The sequence below is a fragment of the Galeopterus variegatus genome, unplaced genomic scaffold, assembly GCF_000696425.1.
Source record: "Galeopterus variegatus unplaced genomic scaffold, G_variegatus-3.0.2 Scaffold4280, whole genome shotgun sequence".
NCBI lineage: Eukaryota > Metazoa > Chordata > Mammalia > Dermoptera > Cynocephalidae > Galeopterus > Galeopterus variegatus.
The window spans coordinates 163,546-170,266 of NW_007730391.1; the positions used below are offsets into that span (position 1 = coordinate 163,546).

Sequence of the window (6,721 nt, forward strand, 5' to 3'; positions counted from 1 at the left end):
TGCAGACATGTTGGCATCAGGGGAGCATGCAAGAGGAGGAAATCGGTAACACAGGGCCCTAGCAGAGAGAGGAGGAAACGAAGGGAAAACCCTTGCTTTGAGGTGTCTGGTGGGGTTTTTTTTGTTTGTTTAACTAACCCAGTTGTCTTTTAATTCTATATGTCAGTTACTTTGTAAACACAAAAGAAATATTTGTTTGTATTTATTCCTGATGTTTAGGCAAGAAAGCCAAACAGATCCTCTTGTGGTACCATGTAAATACGGAAGAGGAATAATTGTGCCATCCCCCTTTACCCCCTTTTTGCCTAGTCTATTAAAAACAGTAGTAAACAATTTTTTTCTTAGCCAGCCTATTAAAATGTGTGCTTTACTATCCCAGACTCAGTCATCTACCCCTGGTAAGGAGAAAGACTTCATCACATATTTATGTATGTATGTATGTTGTGATATGATATATATAACATAAAGATTACCATTTTAAGTATTTTTTAAAATACGATTGTGTGGTATTAATTATATTTACAATGCTGTGTAACCACTACCTCTATCTATTTCCAAAACATTTTTGTCATCCCAGACGTAAACTCCGTACTCATTAAGCAATAACTTCTTATCCCCACCCCTAACCCCCATTTTCTTTCTTTTTTTTTTTTCCTTTTTGTCTTTTTTCGTGTCCGGCAACGGATCGCAACCCTCAGCGTCGCGCCCGTACCGGACCGGGACTGGCAACGGGATCGCAACCCTCGGTGTTGCGGCTGGACCTCGCTCAGCCAGTGAGCGGGAACTGGTCTGTATGTGGGATCCGAACCCTCGGCGGGAGCGCCGCCATGCTCCCAAGCGGCGCACTGTAGCAGTGCACCCCCGGGCCGGCCCCTAACCCCCATTTTCTGGTAACCTCTAATCTACTCTGTCTCTGAAATTTTTTTTTTCTTAATTGACCCGTGACAATTATATATATGTATGGAGTACAATGTGATATTTGGGTACATTTATACACTGCACTGCACATCAGGGTATTTAGCATATCCATCACCTCAAACATTTGTCACTTCTTTGTGTTGGAAACATTCAATATGCTCTCAACCAGCTATTTGAAGATACACAGTAATTTGTTGTTGACTGAATTCTCCCTCTATTACTGTAGAATGCTAGATGTTGTTCTTCCTATCTACAAGTTTGTATCCACCGACCACGCTCTCCCCATCTCCCCCTCCCGCCTCCCCTTACTAGTCTCTAGTAACTGCTATTCTACTCTCTACTGCTATGAAATCAACTTTTTTAGCTTCCACATATGAGTGAGGACATGCAGTATTTCTCTTTCTGTGCCTGGCTTATATCACTTAACATAATTTTCTCCAGGCTCATCTATGTTGCTGCGAATGGCAGAATTCCATTCTTTTTTATGGCTGAATAGTGTTCCATTGTGTAGATATACCACATTTACATTTTTAAAGCAATATTTCTTAACTGGTAGTGTTTCAAAATTTTTCATAATGATTATGATTCCTCTGAAGCCTTAGGGCCCTTCTTCTTGCATTCATTTGTGTGAGCCTTAAGTATTTTTGGTAATACCTTTTGATGTGTTCTAATTGGATATATCTAGAATTCCATGTTCTTCTTTTACCAACTTCCATTTGTTTGTTCTGGTGGCTGACTGGTATGGCTTTTGCTAACTTTTTAAGATAAAATTATTCTCTGAAATTCAGATTTAGATAATATTGATTACCTACCATAAGTCAGGACCTGTGTCACATACATTACAAAACAACACTCTGCATGTTAGATGTTAGTAGGGAAACTGAGGCTCAGAAGGGTTAAATGGCTTCACAAGGTAGAGCCAGGATGTGAACCTAGGCTTCCTGACTTCAAGGCCATTGAGCTTTCCACTCCATGGATGTTCTTGTTATGTGAAATGTATCTAGCTCACACCCTATCCCAAACAAATATAGTCAGTGAGTTTTTTATTATTGTGATTTTTATTGATAAGGTAGTTTTATAGAAAGTGTATTAGTCCATTTCTGTTGCTTATGACAGAATACCTGAAACTATGTAATTTATAAAGAAACAAAATTTATTATAGGTTTGCAGCTGGGAAGTCCAGAGTCCAAAGGGCACATCTGGTTCTTGGTGGGAACTCTCTACAGCAAGGCAGGGTGTCTCATGGTGAGAATGGGCTAAGCAAGAGAGCTAAGCTCCTCACTTGCTCTCCTTTTAAAACTCTCAGAACGATGCCCATTACTCCATGAATGGATTAATCCATTCACAAAAGCACAATCCCATCACCTTTTAAGGCCCCACATTTCAAATACCATAATTAGATTTCCCACCCTCTGAACACAGCGGGTCTTTAAGTTTCCAATGCATGAACTTTGGCGGGACACATTTGACCCACAGCAGCAAGGATATTTATAATATAATAATCCTCCTATGTGTTTATTTCTTCTGATCACCATTTAATCAATAATTTGAATTATTTAGATTTAGAACTAGCATCCAGCTCTCCAGGCTCTCTTGGAGCTAAACTGCTTCAAGAAACAAACTGCTCCCAGCTTTGCCCTGAATGGGCTGTGTGTCCTGGGATTCATTTAACCTCTCTATGGCTGAACCTCCCTTGTGAAGTTTGAGTAGAGTGATCACTGAGGGTCTTTCCAGGCTTATGATCCTCCTGGAACTTGGGAGGATTCTTTATTGGTAGTAATGTTGCAAATCAACATCTCAGTTCTATAAACAACCTAATGCGAATATGTCTTATACTTAATTTAACCAGTTGGGTTTGTCCGAGTGCAGTGGTGTTCACAACTAGTTGATCACAACTAGTTACAGATTTCTTTGTTCCTTCTCCACTTCCACTGCTTCACTTCACTAGAAGAAAAAAATTTTTTTAACCATTTGAACTAGAAGAGTTTGAAAATAATCCTATAAAAGGATAGGATAACTTCAACTGAAAATACTGCCTTTGTTCTGTAGCTCTAACCCCAAATGCTCGAGAGATCAGCAGCTTGTGGCAGAGGTCACACGGGACATGTTGGTCTCCATGGGCATTGGTGGCAAATTTAATTCTCTTGGCAACAATTACATCAAATATGTTTAATCTGGGAAAGTGAGAATGAGATGTACAAGTGGATAGTTAAGAAATTAGCAGGAAGAGTGTGAGACAGCACATGAAAATCTAAAGTTTTTAGCTATTAAACTTGTTCAGCACTGACAAAAAGTGTCAATCATTCTATACGAATCAAAGGAGAAAAGAGAAGTTTCATAGATGTGTGAGTGTGAAAACCAGTGAGAGAAGACGAGGGAAAAGCAACGATTCTCAGGGGACGTGGAGAAGGAGACGTGCGAGTAGGACCTCGAGACCTCTCTGCTTGTTCGGCTGCGTGCAGAGTGGCACCAGCACTGCTGCCGGTGCCTGTTACTAACGACCTTGGTGCGAAGGGGCAGAAGCAAGTTAAAAGCCACTGATTTAAAAGAACATGAATCAACTGCTGATTACCTTTTAAGTATCATTCATACTTTAAAATTGATCCCTTTTGAAAGTAGCAAATTGATTTTGCAAAATGGTTTTAGATTTTTTTGTACTGTTGTTAAAAACTTCAGGCAGATTTTTGGCTGCGGTTATATGGGTAGATGCCCTGGTCTATACAGACGAATCTTTGCAGCTACCTATTTCTTTACTCTCTGAAATGATGGTTCATCAACTTTTATTTTCTAAATGTGCAGAATGGGGAAAAACAGTGGCATGGCCAGACAGTCTCACTCCCAGATTCCTCTTAGAGCATAGGCAACAGGGTTCTCTCTTTTTTCTCCCCTTCCTCTTCTATAACCCCTTCTTTTTTTCCCTCAGCACTCATGAATAGTGCACAGCAAAAATGCCCCGTGGAAGAGGTATGTTTGTGACAATAACATGAAGTCTTTTAAAAGTGCAGCGTCTGCTGACTCCAGCTTTAGTGATTGTGGTGATGTGATTGGAGCGCCTAAGGTGAACCTCTGACTTAATGAAACCATTCTTGCCAATCAGGTGCACCATGCAGAGCTCTAGCCTCTCTGTCCTCTTTTATTCTAATAGACCAAATGTACCACAACTTGGTTTAGCTCTTAATAGAAATATGTCAGTCAAACCAGGTGATGATATGAATATAAGGCCATCTTCCATGTTGAGATACAGGAGTTTTGGTTTCAGATGTTAGAGGTTTGCTTTGCCAACCGAGCATAGGTTCAGCTGTCACAGCTCCAATCACAGCCTAAAAATTTCATTCCCATCGCCCACCTCCACCACTGCCTCCCCAGCTTTGGCAGCCTCCTTGTTCAGAGAGAAGCAGAAGTTAATAGGAGGAAGAAAGAAAAGATCGATACTTCTAATCTTTTCAAATCAGAAGAATTGAAATAATGGAGTATTGGAGAGACATGAAAGCAGCTGGTTGAGATAGTTTATATATGAAACAAATTCCCCTTGTGCACAAATCTTTGTGTAGGTATTTGAAGACTTTTTTCCAAAGGGATTTTAAGAACATGCTTCTTGAAAATAGAGATAATATTCTCTCTTACATAAAAATTGACCACATATGTGACATACTTTCCAGATTGTCTGATTAAGACTTGATTTGTTTTATAAAATAAAATTTGGAAAAAATTTAAACTACCAAGCTTTTTGAGTTTGAAACTTGAGGAAAAAGTCAGTGCTGCATATACAATAATATGTGCTATAGATATGTTTGTAAAAGTAATTTGAACACCTTTTGCATTTATTATAATTATCTCTTAAATAACAAAACAACTTATAGTTTGTAAAATTCCAGAAAAGTTAGAAAATAGATAAAAATTTGATCACTTTCACTCTTTACAGTAGAGTTATAAACAAACATCACAAAAGTATGGTCATATGGATTAGAATAGGTATTTTAAATTTTTTTTGCCTGTTGTTATTTCATGTCATCTTAATGCTCCTACCATGTAATTTATATTTAATAACTGTCTTCTTTTCTCTGTTCATTCCTCAAATTACTTTCAGAACCACAGAATGTGCTTTGGGCAGTTTTTCAAATCTGCATTTTCTTATGTAATTCAAATATATAACTATAATTAATTTTATACCATATGTATAAAAAGATCATTTTGACTTACTTTTCTACTTAGGGCTGATAAAATTCATACATTCTATGTGATGTCAAGTATAAGCTAACTGTGCAATTGTGTACTCTATGAAAATTTAAACCTTTATTGAATGTACTAATTTTGTACTATACCAGCTTATTCTTTTTTCTATAGCTTCTCGGACTTCTATTCAGAGTGAACTTCATCGAGATAGGAGGTATGGTTATATTTTTGATAGAGGACATATATTGTGCTAATAATTGAAATAAAAGTGTGTCATTCAGTTAGCAAGTTAAATATTTCTCCTTCATAAGCAATGTATTACTGTGTTCTGCCTCATCAGTACATCTCCTGAATTAACCTAGAAGTTTGAATGATGAAGATTTTGCTTGAGAGAAGTGATGCAGGCCTGAAAATGTTCTTCTGATTGTAATTATTTACTGAGGTTGATTTTTAAAAGTGTTTGTTAAACAACTGCTACATGTAAGGCATTGTTGTAACTGCTTCAAAGAAATGCTTTGTACCTCACAGCCTCTTAATAAATGTTGCCTACATAAGTGGATGGATGACGGGATAGAAAATTGAATAGAAGGGTAAAGAAAGGAAAAGAGGTGGACAGGCAGAACAGATAGCTGGATGGATAAGTGACGGACAGCTGCTTGGAGAGAGGGAGGGTGGAGGGGAGTGAAGAGAGAAGAGCTGGATAGATAGAGAAGGACGAATGGACAGTCAGATGGTAGAGCGAATGGAAGGGTAAATGAACAAACAGAAGGAAGGAAGTGTGGGCAAGGCGGGTGAACGCATGGATAGATTTTTGTAAGTCATGTTCCTTGCTTTCACATTTCTTACAGTATAGTGTAGAATAATGAAGAAGAACATTAGAGTCAGACAGAATCAGGTTCAAATCCTGACTTTGTTACTTTCCCACCATGTGACCTTGGGCAAGCTACTTAATCTTTTTAGCTTCTGTATTTCCATCTTTAAAATGGTGCTAATCATACCTACATCACAAGGTTGTCATAAGGATTAATGAATGTATAAGGCTCCACATTTATTAACTAGTAACTCTTACTATTTAGCTAGACAAAAGCTGTAAGCAGAGATTCTTAGGGAATGCAGTTCAAGTTTAATCAATGATCAGGTTCTCCTATTTCACAAGCTGGCATGAGAGTGTGTGTATATGCACAATTTTGATAATGGCAGTGCTTTTTTATTTTTGTTTATTTTCCATGGAGTGCTAGAGAAAGGCAGAGCTGGTATCATTATCGCTATTTGTTAGATGATAAAACTGAGGCTCAGAGCTGTTGATTGATTTGCTCAGGGTCATACAATTGATGTTTGATAGGAAATCAGGTTGAAGGTAAAATTTATACATGAGAATATAGAATCAGATTAAGCAAAGGATGAAAGAGGACATGCCTCAATCACTACAGCTCGTCAGTATTAAAGATTAATCATCAAACCATATACAAAGCTGGCCAGGAACACAGAGTCACATATCAGGATCTAGAAGTGAACATGTAAACTCAAAACACCTAAAAGATAGATTTGCATTGGGACAGAGGTGTAGTGAAGAGGAAGAGGATATTCTTTTTTTTTTTTTTTTTTTTTTTTTTTCCTTTTTTTTTTTTTT

General features: G+C 37.8%; 1 protein-coding gene across 1 annotated transcript in view; it reads left to right on the forward strand.

Moving 5' to 3' along the window:
- The window catches only part of SH3D19 (SH3 domain containing 19), a gene marked incomplete at its 3' end in the record, with an annotated part of 63,375 nt that overhangs the window by 31,433 nt on the left and 25,221 nt on the right, over positions 1–6,721 (forward strand). The window contains exon 4 of the mRNA XM_008587202.1: positions 5,263–5,305. The remainder of the gene's footprint in view (positions 1–5,262; positions 5,306–6,721) is intronic.